A 15,362-nucleotide genomic window follows, 5' to 3' on the forward strand; every position below is an offset into this window, starting at 1 on the left:
AACACCAAGAGTGAACCCCAATGTGAACTGTAGATTTGAGTGAATACTAATGTATCAAAATCAGCTCATTATTTGTAACCAATGTACCACACTAATGCAAGATGTTCATAACAGGAATGGTGGGATGCAGGCAGAAAGGGGACAAATGGGAACACTCTACTATCTGCTCAACTTTCTTTAAGCTAAAGCTGCTCTAAAACATTAAAGTCTATAACCGAAAACAAAAAACTAAAAACAAAACCCCCCGCAGTGCTGGTGGCCCCATCACACATGTGTGCCCCCCCCCGTGCTGGCTGGTCGAGGACCGTTGTCAGCGTTTCAGTGCGTTTAGCCCCTGAGACCCAATCAACAGTGGGTGTCACTCTCTCAAGCCCTTCTCTCCCCCGCACCCCAGGATCTTCCAGTTCCCGGGAGCTCCCCATTTGGCTTTTCTGACCACAAGGCTGGGACTTTAGTGACTGTGCTCTGACGTGCACTTCTGCCCCTGTGCCTGAACCCTGGGGCAAGTGGAAGAAGGATCAGAGACAAAGAATGAGGGTCAGTTGCCTCCAGTTTGGCGCATTACACTGTGGTCTTCTGGGCTTTCCTCGCAGGGTCCTCAGACAGCGGCCCGGGGGCGGGGGGGGTGTCCAGGCTTCACAGCCACACCCCGAGAGATGGAGTGGCTTGCGATTATGCCATGTCACCTGGGACCAGAACCACTCGTTGTTTGCCTAGACACTCCAGTGCATACATATTCAAAGCCAGTGCATAAATATTCTCTAAAAGATTGGACTGTGGTCCTCAAAAATGCCAAGGCCAAGTCTACAAAAAAGACATGGGAGCTGTCCAAACTTGAAGAAAATTAAAGAGACAGAGCACAGTTCTACAGGACATTATAGGATAACTGATGGGATTTGTATGTGATCTGTGGGTTGAACAATAGTATTGCATCGATGAAAATTAGTTGATTTAGGTAGCTGTGTTATGGTTATGTCAAGCAATATTCTTTTCTTAGGAAATACACACTGGCGTATTTAGTGCGCCAACGAGCCTGCTGTCTCAACCTTTCAAATAGTTCAAACATGCACATAAGCACACATACTGTCATACTTTCACACACATTCTCTCACATACACTCTTACCTACTCTCACACGCTCACACCCACACCTGTGCGCACACACCTGCATACATGTGCAGGCTGAAGGGTACAGAAAAAACAGTGACTGGGGATCAGGAGACCTGGGTTCCTGTCTTGGTTCCTCTGTTCACAGGTCAGTCATTTAACCTGCGGTGCTTCATGTCCCCCTTGATAAAACGTGGCAGTGACGCAATGACTTTAAGACCACCTCGGCCTCAGATGCACTAACCCTTTCTCTGAAAGTGCAGCGGAGGCCTCTCTTCATGTGCTCACCTAAGTACCTAAGCCTGTGATGGTAAAAAAATATTTTCTTTTGGACAGAGTCTGATGCTGCCCTGTGAACAGAGAGTGCAGGAAAGGCGGGGTGACTGGCATTGCCTTTTTGCTTTGGTTTCTCCATCTCTTCCTCCATCAGCCCGTGGGCACACTGTAAAGGGCTGGCTGAGTGTGGTTTGAGTAGTTGGGTTGTTCTGTTGTTGTTTTATTGATAATGCAGAGTTAAAGCTGAGCAATCTGGAGTACCAAAACCTAAGGTTTAAAGAAATTATATATTCTTTTAAGATTCATTAATGGTCATGAACATCAAAGTCTGACATGAAAATTTAACAGTAAGAATATGATAGAAGTCTCTTTTGACTTCATTATAAAAATATGTAAACAAATACATACCAGCAAGGTTTATAAACCCAGGACCATGATAGGTAGCCAACATGAATTCACTCATTCACTCCCCAGAGCTGAAGTTTTTAGTCCTTTTTAAGGATGAGAACTGAAAATTAGAAAGGCTGAATGATTTTCTAGGCATTGGCAGAGTTAGGATTTGAACCTAATTCATTGTTAACCAAAATCTCTGGTTTTAAAGCCAAGGACAACAATGAAATAAAAGATGGACATCTATGTCTAGAACAGTGGTCGGCGAACTGTGGTTCGCCAGCCACATGTGGCTCTTTGGCCCCTTGAGTGTGGCTCTTCCACAAAATACCACGTGCGGGCATGCATGTACAGTGCGATTGAAATTTCATGGCCCATGCGCAGAAGTTGGTATTTTGTGGAAGAGCCACACTCAAGGGGCCAAAGAGCCACATGTGGCTTGCGAGCTGCAGTTTGCTGACCACTGGTCTAGAACTAAAATGCAAAACGCATGGTCACTTGATCCATCTCCCTCCTCCAATGGGAGAAGTGGGAAAAGGAAAGATTTCTCTTTGACAAACTTGTATTCAAATTATGGCTCTGAGTCCTGGGCAAATCCCTTAACAGCTCTGACCCTCAATTTTCCTTTCAGTTAAATGGGATAATAATAGAACATCTTGTAGGGTTGATTGCTGGGAGGATACAGTAATCTGTTGAACCTAAAACACCCAGCTCAGTGTCTGTATGTATTAATCAGGATTCTCCAGAGAAACAGAACCAATAGTATAGATATAGATAATTAGATAGTTAGATAGATAGATAGATAGATAGATAGATAGATAGATAGATAGATAGATGATATATTTATGGTAGGAATTAGCTCCAAGGGTTATGGAGGCCAGGAAGTCCCACAGTCTGCAGTCTGTGCTGGAGACCCAAGAAAGCCAGTAATATAATTCAGTCCAAGTCCTAAGATCTTAGAACCAGGGCAGCCACTGGTGTAGCTCCCAGTCTGAGGTCAAAGGTCTGAGAGCCAAAGGGTGCTGGTGTAGGTCCCGGAGTTTGAAGGGCTGAGGACAAGGAGCTCCAATGTCCGAGGGCCTGAGAAAATGGACATCCCAGCTCAAGAGGAGAGAGGACTTCCATCCTCGCTGTGCCTCTTTGTTTCATTCCCATGGCACTGGTGAGGGCAGATCTCTTTACTCTTTCTACTGAATTCGATCCCAACCTCCTCCAGAATCCCACTCACAGACACACCCATAAATAATGTCCTAGCAGTTCCCTGGGCATCCCTTAGTTCAGTCAAATTGACACATAAAATTAACACACCAGCCCTTTGTAAATGCTTAATCTATGGTACTGACCTTGAGAACATGAATGTCGCACTTTACAGCAGATGTGAGGGTTTAGCACTGCACGAACACTCACTTCACACGCAAGCAAAAAGCAAACAAACAGCAAATGGAGGAAACATTTTGCTTCAATTCAGAGCAAAATTGTACCAAAGGCACTCTGTGGGGACAGGCTGCTCCTAAAGTCCCGCCAGGGCGCATCCAAGCAGCCTGTGCAGGTCCTGGGACAGCGCTGCTCGACAGAAAGATACTACAAGCCACACAGGTAACGTCAAAGTTTCCAGTGGCCAGGTTAGAAAATAAAAAGGAAACAGATTAAATTAATTTATTACATATGTAAGCCAAAATGTTATCGTTTAAACATGTAATCGACCCCCAATTATTAATATTACCCTATGTTCCTGTTTTCAGACTAATTCTCTGAAACCTAGTGTTTCGTACACTTACACCACATCTCAATTAGCATGATAAAGTTTCACCAGAAACACCTCATCTGTATTGAGATTGCATAACATGTGAACTTGCAAAGGTGAATTCACATACCCAGGTTCTTCTAAAGGTACTTAAACGTTTTCCAGTGACTGAGCTGACCATCTGTTCTTGAATTGAAATTTTAAAATAAACAACATTTCAATGTGGCTAGTGGCTGGTGTATTAGGTCTTTGACATAAAGACTTCCAGGGAATTTTAAAAATGCCTATGTGGATTTCACTGACCTTCCTCTGAAGTGATCTTTAAGGGTCCATGTATGATAAACAGAAAGTCAAATATCTCTTTTATTTCTGACTGATGGACAACGACCCATATTGGGAATGTGTCTAACCTAAGACAGCATCACCAAAAACTCATTTATTCAATCAGCTATTCACACCTTTACTAAGAGCCACTCTACGGCCAGCATGGCACTTCAGAGAGGTTATCTGAGGTGTGTCTTTCAAAGTAAGCAGGAGGATGTCAACTCAACAATGGAGAGGAGTAGGGACTGAAATAATACATCCTTCAAGTTGAGTGTTATGATGGTCTAGGTCAGCAATCTGGGTGTCATCATTTCATATTTGCCCGATTAAGGAACATTTAAGAGGAAAAACTCCATCTTAATATTATTGCCATTCCTCACCCCCACCCCTGTCCTAACCAGCATTCCACCTTCAGACTGAGCCTGCAAGCACTCCAGTGGTTCCCATGACTCAGGTGATGTGCAGAAATCTGGCTGGGCCAGCCTAAAGGGAAGTAATCTATTTGACCAATATACTCAGGGGGAAGTAGGCAGGTTCACAAGCCTGGTCCATGGATCTCTCTCTCTCTCTCTCTCTCTCTCACACACACACACACACACACACACACACACACACACTTCCCACTCTATGAGTCATAACGAGAGAGAGCAGGAGGTCTTTGAAATATATAAAAGACGGTAAAGGACAATATAGGCTTTTGGTGGTACCCAGCATCATTGTGGCTGGGCTCATGTGACAATCATTCATTCATTCATTCATTCATACATTCATTTGACAAATATTCACTAAGCCAGCAATTGTAAGGAAGTGCCTACGAAAAAGACACACTCTTGCCCTCCTGAAATTTGAAATCCACTCAAAGAGAATAATGAGCAGGACATATTCAGCATCACCTGGGCAACACAGATAGAAATAGAGGAAACTTTGCAGAAGGCTGAAAAGTGATGCATGTGGGAGGGAGCCTGAGAGATTCTGTTGGATACTGTCAGGCTACCTCAGGCTTGTCTCTAGTAGGAGTGGTTTGCGGTGACACAGGCTACCCTAGGCAGGAGCAGGAATTTGGATGGAATTCAGCACAGCTAAAAATCAGGGGGATTAGGGGGAAAGGCAGTGAAGAAGTTACTAGATCTTCAAGCATCTGTACACCTGCTAAGGAGTTTAATTAGGAGACTTGATGTGTTTCAGATAACAGGACAATAGCAAGTGGTGATTTCAACTCTGGCACATAGAATGGGATCAGTGAGGGAGTATACAGGAACTGTGTACTTTCTGCACAATTTTTCTGCAAACCTAAAATCAATCTAAAAAGTAATCTATTAATTATAAGGAAATTATCCTACACCAATGGTTTGGAAAATATGGTCCAGAGACCTCCGGGATAGTAAGAGTTGTTTCAGGAGATCCATGAGGTCAAAACTATTTTCATGATCCTGTGCTCCTAAGACATTATTTGCTCTTTCACCCTTATTCGTTTCTCATGAGTGTACAGTAGAGTCTTCCAAAGGCTGACATGAGCTGTCACAACAGATCGAATGCAGAAGCAGACAGGCGAATCCAGCTGTCTTTTGCTAAGCCAGTCTTTGAAGATAAGGCAAAGATATAGAAAACAGGGTCATTCTTCTCACCAACTTTTTCTGTTTTGAAAAACAAAATATGGTTCATAAGAATAGTCTGTTTATTTCAAATGAATTCATAAACATTTTTAAATGTCTCAGTTTTAATTTCCAATACATTAAATATCTACAGATATTTGGTGGCAGGGTTATCATTGTGGCTGGGGTCATGTGACATTCATTCATTCATTCAGTTTTGATTTGTTCATTCAATAACCAACACGAATTAAAACTCTTGAAATCCTCAATGCTTTTTAAAAATGTAATGGGATCTTGAGACTACTAAGTTTTAGAACCTCTGGTCTAGGTTCTAATAGTAGAAGGTAAAGAGTAGGCTTTAAAGATCCTCAACACTGAGATTAACAGGTGGATTTAAAAAAATACATTTACAGAAGGTTGGCCCTAAATAGAATCTTGACAGGCAAGCAGGCCAGGTCCTTAAAAGCCACATTTCCATATTGTCAGCCTCTTGAGACTCCCTTCTCCTTCCTCATCACTTCTCTGCCAGAAATTTGGATTTGGCATAAAATACAGAATTCCTAATTCCAAGTGTCACCCCACACACTTTGTCCCTGTACAAGCTGAATTCATGATAAACAAATAAGGAGGGCTTATTTGAAAGTAAGAGATCATTTAATCTGCTTGGGAAAGCTGATCACTCTCCTTTCTTACCACCCAGATTACTTCCCTAAGACATTGGCCAAACCATTCCAGCCACTTCTCTCTTTCTTAGAGTTTAATAAGAGGTCAGGTTGGGCCATATAAAAGTATTATTTTTGTAGGTTGATAAGCATAGTTGGTTATTGGCAATTTTCATAGTAGCTAGACCAATGAAATAATTTCTTATTTAACCCAGGCAAGAAATGTGCTTTGCACCCTTGAATATATATAGAAGAGCTGCCCAAAAGTATTATTCTGACAATGCAAGATTTCTTTAAATAGATGGCAGCCCTCAATTTGGGGGTTTATTTCCAGGACTTGCCTAAACGGTGTACAAACCAGGTCTGAGATTCCCATGTCTGTGCCCTTGGATCATAGTGGCCACACACTGAATTAACCGGCAGTGTCTATTTCCTGTTACATCTCCATATTCTAATGTAACATTACCTTCTATTTCTATGATTCATTACAGGATCCTTGGAGTGCTTTTTTAATCATTTAGGAACATTTAGGTTACATTCCTTATGACTCCCAGAATCAATGCATTATATTGTAAATTGGTGATCTGTAATATCAAACTAAAATGTTAAATTTAAAAGACCATCCCCTTCTCTGGTGTCAGATTGGTAGATTTCTGCACCCTTGCCTTTTTTTTTTTTTTTTTTAATCCTCACCTGAGGATATTTTTCCATTGATTGTTAGAGAGAGTGAAAGAGAGAAGGAAAGACAGAGAGAAATATTGATGTGAGAGAAACACATTGATTGGTTGCCTCCTGCATGAGCCCTGACTACAGCCTGGGCCGAGGAGTAGCCTGCAACCAAGGTACATGCCCTTGACTGGACCTTGATGAGAATTGAACCCGGGACCCTTCAGTCTGTAGGCTGATGCTCTATCCACTGAGCAAAACAAGCTAGGGCCACCCTTGCCTTTCTTTACTGAAAGTTTTATCATCTGAAAAATGTGGATGATGGTAATATCTACCTTGAATATGTGCTGATTAAGTGCAATCACTTAAGAGCAGTTTTGGTTCAGTGCTAGGCACATAGTTGGTTTCAATAACTCTTATTTTTTTTCTTTTCCACTGCATATACACATACACTTAGCCCTGGCTGGTTTGGCCCAGTGGATAGAATGTTGACCTGCAGACTGAAGGGTCCTGGGTTGGATTCCGGCCAGGGACACGTGCCTGGGGTTGCGAGCTTGATCCCCAGTGGGGTCATGCGGGAGGTAGCCGATCAATGATTCTCTCTCATCACTGGTGTTTCTCTCTCTCTCTCCCTCTCCCTTCCTTTCTGAAATCAATAAAAATATATTTTAAAAACAACAGAAAAAAACACATACTGTATACTTATGCATGTGTACCAAGTCATGCATACATATACACTCGCATACAAAAACATCTTGTATATATTCACACATGCACACTCACATTTACTGTGTTCACATGCACAACTACTTGTATATGTCAGGGTGAAGAAAAACGAGGGCAGTAGCCTCTTATACTACTCTGCATGTGTGAATACTTTAGACAGTACTGTGGAATAAAAAGAACATGAACCATCAATCAAAAACCTACTTTTTAAAAATGTTTTTATTGATTTGAGAGAGAGAGAGAGAGAGAGAGAGAGAGAGAGAGAAACATCAGTTTGTTGTTTCACTTATTTATGCTTTCTTTAGTTAATTATTCTATGTGCACTGAACATGGATCAAGCATATTCTTAGCATATCAGGGCAATGCTCTATCCAAATGAGCTACCCTACCCAACCAGGACAAAAAACCTACTTCTTATTCCACTGCATTGCTTTTTGGTGTATTATGTTCATTGCAAAATCCTTAATCCTCTGGGCCAAGCTTCCTCACCTGAAAAATGAAGGTGTGGAAGATAATTGCAGCTTCCCAGGACTGGAAAACTGTTGTTTGGCAAACATAAACAATGGCGTTAGAGTCTGGAAGGCACAACTTTAAACCCCAACTGCCAGCTCAGTGGGTCTTTGTGAGAATTAAATGAAGTGCAGAACCTACCTAACCACGCTGCTAGGGTCCAACAGAAGGAAGGTGGCACCCACCAGGTGATGAGATCCTATCCCTCTCTCACTGCTCCCACTCCCTTCCCTAACAGTGAAGCAGAAAACCTTCCTGCTTTGTCTGAATGAACTTAACACTGCTTAATATGGTATAAGTTAAAAAGAAAAAGAAAGAAAAATTAAGAAAAGGGAAGAGAAGAGAAAAGAAAAGAAAGGAAAAGAAAAGAAAAAATAAAGAAAATTAAATGAAAAGAAAAAAGGAAGAAAACCTCTCACACCCACTCTGGTACCTCTTGGTGTCTGCCGTTATTAGAACAGCAAACTGTATACTATTGATTCAGAGGTTTTGTGGTTTACCAACCTGGTTCAGCGAAGTTCCTCTTCCTACCCTTGCGATTCATGAATACACATCAAATCCTAAATAGAGTTTATGATTTGAACAGTTGTTTTTTTTTTTTGCTTCTAGTCTGATTTCTCTTTGAACAGATTACCCAGGATGCTTCCTTTATCCACAAAAGCAAATGCAAAACAAGCAACAGTATTTTAGGAACAAAAGAAGATGTGAGACTGTGAATTTTATGGGATAAAAAAAGCTTCAGCAGAGGGCCTTGTATGAAATCTATCCCAGTTCTAATTTATATCCCTGCATAATGCAGGTTTCACTCCAAAGGCGTCCTGGATTGGATGTGACATTACTCAGAAGAGCATTCAAGTTAGGTGGGGTGGAGGCAGAGACAGGAAGAGTATGGGTTGCAGAACTCTGACTTTGCACATCAACCCTTCCTAACCCACGTGCCCTTTACAAGCTTGCAACTGAAGTGTGGTTCTGCACCAGCAGCACAAGGTCGCCTGGGAATTTGTCACAAAAACAGACTCTCGGACCCCACACCAGACGTACTAAAGTAGAGTCTTCATTTGAAGAGGACCCTCGTGGTCCCTGTGTTCCCTCCCAGTGCCTGGGGAAGGCTTGCCGGAGCCCTGTCCATCACAGGCTTCAAGACTTTATCAGTGGTTTGCTGGCAGTTACAGGATAACTTTGTGAAAGTTTCAGGATTAGAGGATTTCAGCAATGAAGAGACCTTTCCTCCACCACAGTTAATGCACGAATATCCTCTGGCCCTGCCTGGAGGGCTCCATTGAGTGCTGGGAGTGCTACCCCAGCACTTTCCAAAGTGCTTCCCTAGACACATGGGAACTTGCTTCCTAGAACAGCCACTGACTGGCCCGTTGTTTATGTCACAGAGGTGCCCAGAGAAAAAGTGATGTCCCTTCTCAGGCAGAGACATTTTGGAGCACGAGGAGAGCGCCCATATTTTGTCCCATGTCCAGTTCCTATCTGGCAGGTTCAGAACTCCTCCCAGAAGGAACAGTATCCCCCCCCCCCGCCCCCCCTCCCCGGTGCCCTGGAACCTCTCCTGTGGCGGCAGGGCCATGTGAAGTCGAGTCAGCAGGATAAGATGTGGGTCCATTCATGTTTTAATGATGGGCTGGCCAATTATTAAATGACTAGAGGCCCAGTGCATGAATTCATGCATGGATGGGGTTCCTCAGCCTGGCCGGCAATTGGGGCCGATCAGGGCCATCTTGCCCAGTCCCAATCGAGGTGGATCAGGCCAGCCAGCAGGGGGAGAGGGACCACAGGAGGTTGGTCGGCCACGGGAGGTTGACTGTGGGAGCTCACTGACCACCAGGGGGCAGCTCCTGCATTGAGCGTCTGCCCTTTGATGGTCAGTGTGTGTCATAGAGTCTGGTCAACTGGTTGTTTGGTTGACCGGTTGTAATGGTCACTTAGGCTTTTATATATATATATAGACTAGAGGCCTGGTGCACGAATTTGTGTACCAGTGGGGTCCCTCGGCCTGGCCTGCAGGATCAGGCAGAAATCGGCTCTCCAACATCCCCCAAGGGGTCCTGGATTGCGAGAGGGTGCAGGCCAGGCTGAGGGATCCCACCGGTGCATGATTGGGGCCGGGGAGGGATGGGGGAGGTTGGCCATTCGGGGAGGAACCGTGGGAGGGCTCCAGGGCATGTCTGGCCTGCCGGGAGCCGGTCCATGCTTGCTGTTTCAAGGGACCTGGCACATATGGCATACTGTTCTTAATATGTTTGCTCACCTTCTTGGCACTATGTGTTTTAACCAAGGTCTCCTCTCTGAGAAAGGTTGTTTCCCCAGGTAGGGATTTTCCCCTGAAGTTAAGGTGGGAATAAAACCTCTTAACTAGTGCCAGGTGGGTAATTAATCACTTTAACTAGGAACAATCATGCTTAAGCTACATAATCTTTACTCCCTGGAATGAAGATAAGAAACGCCCTAACCTTTGTAATAGAGATTGATAGGATTGAATCAACTGGTATAAATACAGATGCAATAAGACAGCAAGAGACAGAACTAGAGACAGAAGAACTTCGCTGGAGAGAACATGGCAAAAGATCCTGGACTGAACCTGACTACAGAAATGGGCAAGAGAACCTGACTAGAACCTGGTGACTGAACCTGGCTGGAGAACCTGGACTGAACCTGGCTGGAGAACCTAGCAAGAGAACATGGACACAGAACCTGGCTGGAGATCTGAAGCAGAACCTCTCTGGAGATCCAGACCAGAACTTGGCTGGAGATCCTGGCTGGAGATCCTGGCTAGGCTGCTGATCAACTGAACGCTGCCTCCATGTCATTCCTTCTTTGCCGACTCCGTCCACACCTTTGGGGACCCCTGGACCCGCTGGGGTTGGACCCCGGCATATGGCGCCCGAACAGGGACCCCTAGGTAAGCACCCCACTCTCGGGATGGATAGGACTCCACCGTAGGAGAGGGTGGATAGTCTTCGCCGACTCTGTCCACACCTTTGGGAACCCCTGGAACAGGATTCCCCTAGGTAAGCTCCCCCCCCCCATTGAGAACCCCCACACTCGGGACGGATAGGACTCCACCAGGGTGCTACAGACCCCCCTATAGAGGATAAGTAGGGTAAGAAGGTGGATAGTACAGAACTTAGATTGAGAAGATGTGCCATACTGAGTCCAAAGAAAGAAGACTCTGTATTGATTCTTAGATTGAGAAGATGTGCCATACTGAGTCCAAAGAAAGAAGACTCTGTATTGATCTTTAGATTAAGAGGATGTGCCATACTGAGTCTAAAGAAATGACTCTGTATTGATCTTTTAACACATATGCTTGCTAGCAGAGGAATTAAGGTTACTCCCAGTCAGACAGAACGTTTTATACAAGAAATATGTCCATGCTTTTCTGAGGAAGGAAAGGTAAATGTAGAGGCATGGGAGAAGGTAGGCCCAAGGAGCCCTATCCTTAACCCCACTGCAGCCTTTCCACCCGGTAAAGTGCAGGATTGGCAAGCTCTCCCTGGGGTGATAGATCAGGACTCAGGTAATAGCGGAAAGCGCCAATCCTACTCTTAAAATGGATACAAGAGAGCATTTGGGGTTTTTCTTTTTAATGCCTGCTTTTAAAAAATAAAAAAGGGGGAATTTGCCGGGAGCCGGTCCATGCTTGCTGTTTCAAGGGACCTGGCACATATGGCATACTGTTCTTAATATGTTTGCTCACCTTCTTGGCACTATGTGTTTTAACCAAGGTCTCCTCTCTGAGAAAGGTTGTTTCCCCAGGTAGGGATTTTCCCCTGAAGTTAAGGTGGGAATAAAACCTCTTAACTAGTGCCAGGTGGGTAATTAATCACTTTAACTAGGAACAATCATGCTTAAGCTACATAATCTTTACTCCCTGGAATGAAGATAAGAAACGCCCTAACCTTTGTAATAGAGATTGATAGGATTGAATCAACTGGTATAAATACAGATGCAATAAGACAGCAAGAGACAGAACTAGAGACAGAAGAACTTCGCTGGAGAGAACATGGCAAAAGATCCTGGACTGAACCTGACTACAGAAATGGGCAAGAGAACCTGACTAGAACCTGGTGACTGAACCTGGCTGGAGAACCTGGACTGAACCTGGCTGGAGAACCTAGCAAGAGAACATGGACACAGAACCTGGCTGGAGATCTGAAGCAGAACCTCTCTGGAGATCCAGACCAGAACTTGGCTGGAGATCCTGGCTGGAGATCCTGGCTAGGCTGCTGATCAACTGAACGCTGCCTCCATGTCATTCCTTCTTTGCCGACTCCGTCCACACCTTTGGGGACCCCTGGACCCGCTGGGGTTGGACCCCGGCACTGGCCCGTCTTGCTCAGTCTCGATTGGCTGGACCCCAGCAGCAAGCTAACCTACCAGTTGGAGCGTCTTCCCCCTGGTGGTCAGTGCACGTCATAGCAAGCGATTGAGCAGCCTTAGCATATCATTAGCATATTACACTTTGATTGGTTGAATGGCCCACTGGTTGACCAGACACTTAGCATATTAGGCTTTTATTATATAGGATGGTTATCTGCTTGTTTCCCAGACAGTTCAGTGGAAAGCTGTGGCCAGCTGGACCTGGGAGCAGTGGTTATCTTTGTCATCACCTTGAAGATGGGCATTGATGTGACAGGCAAATCTTAAAACATGAGTTTGAATCTCAACCAACAGCAGTAATAAATCTGAATAAAACAATACTCGATACTAGGGATACCAGGTGTGGCAGAAAATGCATAGACCATAGGCACTGCCCTCCAATTAGATACAGAACTTGCTTAGTGTTCTTGGCAATGCTTTTAAAATTTTTAATGAAATTTATTGAAATGACATTGGTTAATAAAATTATGTAGGTCTCAAGTGTACAAGTCTGTAATACATCATCTGTATACTGGATTGTGTTCACCACCCAAAGTCAAATCTCCTTCTGTCATTATATATTTGACCCCCTTTACCCTTTGCTACCTCCCCACAACCCTCTTTGTCTCTGGTAACCACCATACTGCTGTCTGTGTCTACAAATTTTTGTTTATATGTTTGTTCATTTGCAGATTTCAGTTTTATATCTCACATATAAGTGAAATCATATGGTTCCTGACTTTTTTCCATCTGGCTTATTTCGCTTAGCATGTTATTATCAAGATCCATTTATGTTGTCACAAGTGGCAGTATTTCATCTTATGGCTGAGTAATTTTTCACATCTTCTTTATCCAACCATGTATCAAAGGACATATTGGTGGTTTCCATATCTTGGCCACTGTGACTAATGCTGAAATAAACAGAGGGGTGCACATATCCTTATGAATAAATGTTTTCAATTTGGGGGGGTGGGTAGAAACCCAGCAGAGGGGTTGCTGCGTCATATGGTAACTGTACTCTTAATTTTTTGAGGAACCTCCACACTGTTTTCCATAGTGGTTGTACCAGTTTACATTTCCACCAGGAGTGAACAAGGGTCTTTTTCCCCAAAACCTCTCCAACACTTGTTATTACTTGTCTTGTTGATAATAGCCATTCTAATAGGTGTCATAACTCATTTGATTTACATTTTCCTAATAGCTAGGAAAGTTAAGCATATTTTCATATATCTGTTGACCATTTTTGTATGTCTTCTTGGGAGAAGTGTCTATTTGGTCCTTTGCCCATTTTTTAAATTCGATTGTTTTTTGTTGTTGTTTAGTTATATGAATTTTTAATATATTTTGGATATTAACCCCTTATTAAAGGTATTGTTTGCAAATATCCTCTCCATCTGGCAAGTTGCCTTTCTGTTTTCTTGACAGTTTCTTCTGCTGTGCAGAAGATTTTTAGTTTAATATTGTCCCCCCCCCTTTTTTTTTAATTTTGCTTCCCTTGCCTTTGAGGTAAAATTTATAAAAATAATTATCTCTAATACCAAGGTCTTTAAGTTTAGTACCTATTTTTTCTATGTAATTTATTGTTTCAGGTCTTATACTTAGGTCCTCAATCCATTTCTATTGATCATATGTGTATGGTGACAAATAGCAGTCCACTTTCATTCTTTTGCATGTGGCTTTCCAATTTTCCCAGCACCATTTTTTGAAGTGACTTCCTTTTTTTCCATTGTATTTTCTTGGTTCCTTTGTAAAAAAATGATTTGTCCATAAAGATGTGGGTTTATTTCTGGGCTCTCAATTCTCTTCCCTTTGGTGTGTGTGGGTGTCTTTTTTCCTGCCAATACCATGCTGTTTTGATTATTGTCACTTTGTAGTATTATTTGAAGTCAGCGAGTATAATACATCTGGCTCTTTTCTTTTTCCTCAGGATTTCTTTGGCTATTTGAGGTCTTTAGTGATTTTGTGCAAAGCTAATGATTTTTGTTTTGTACTATTTCTTTAAAAAAATGCCTTTGGGATATTGATGGGGATTGCATTAAATCTCTGTATTTGGGAAATACTTTTAAGAACTGAAAAGTACAGTCATGCACTGCGTAAAGATGTTTTGGTCTACAACTAACCACGTGTACCATGGTGGTTCCATATAGTGGAGCTGAAAAATTCCTGTAGCCTAATGGCATTGTAGCCATTGTAATGTTTTAGCACTACTCACTTGTTTGTGGTGATGCTGGGTGAACAAACCCACTGCACTGCCAGTCCTATAAAAATGTAGCCCATACAGTTATGTACAGTATGTAACACTTGGTAATATGATAATAATCAACTATGTTATTGGTTTATGTATTTCCTATACTATACTTGTTATAGTTATTTTAGAGTGTAATATATATTTAAACGTTTGTTGTAAAACAGTATGCTGTGCTACTCTGGCAGCAGTCTCATACATCTTGGGTTTACTGCATCTCTTGACTGTATTATAGTCTCTGTGCTTGATTTAATATTGTATTGTTTTATGAAGATAGAGTGGTCTAAATAAATAGTGTTTTTAAAGTCCACGATTGTGTACAGTAATGTCCTAGACCTTTGCATTCAATTACCATTTTCTTACTGGCTTATCCAAAGCTGCTTCCAGTACTGCAAGTTCCCTTTATGGAAAGTGCCCTATACAAATGTACAATTTTTAATCTTTTATACTATACTAGAGGCCCGGAGCACGACCTTCGTGCACTCGAAGGGTGGGGTCCCCTCAGCCTGGCCTGTGCCCTTTAGCAGTCTGGGAGCCCTTGGGGGATGTCTGACTGACAGCTTAGGCCTGCTCCGCTCGCCAACCATCAGCCCCATCAGCTCGGCTTGTGGCTGAGTGGTGCTCTGGTGGTTAGTGTGCATCATAGCAACCAGTTGTTCCACCATTGGGCCGATTTGCTTATAGGATTTATTATATAGGGTTTTTACTGTACCTTTCCTATGGTTAGATATGTGTAAATACCCAAATACTAAC

The sequence above is a fragment of the Myotis myotis genome, unplaced genomic scaffold (genome assembly GCF_014108235.1).
Source record: "Myotis myotis isolate mMyoMyo1 unplaced genomic scaffold, mMyoMyo1.p scaffold_m19_p_9, whole genome shotgun sequence".
In the NCBI taxonomy this organism is placed as follows: Eukaryota; Metazoa; Chordata; class Mammalia; order Chiroptera; family Vespertilionidae; genus Myotis; species Myotis myotis.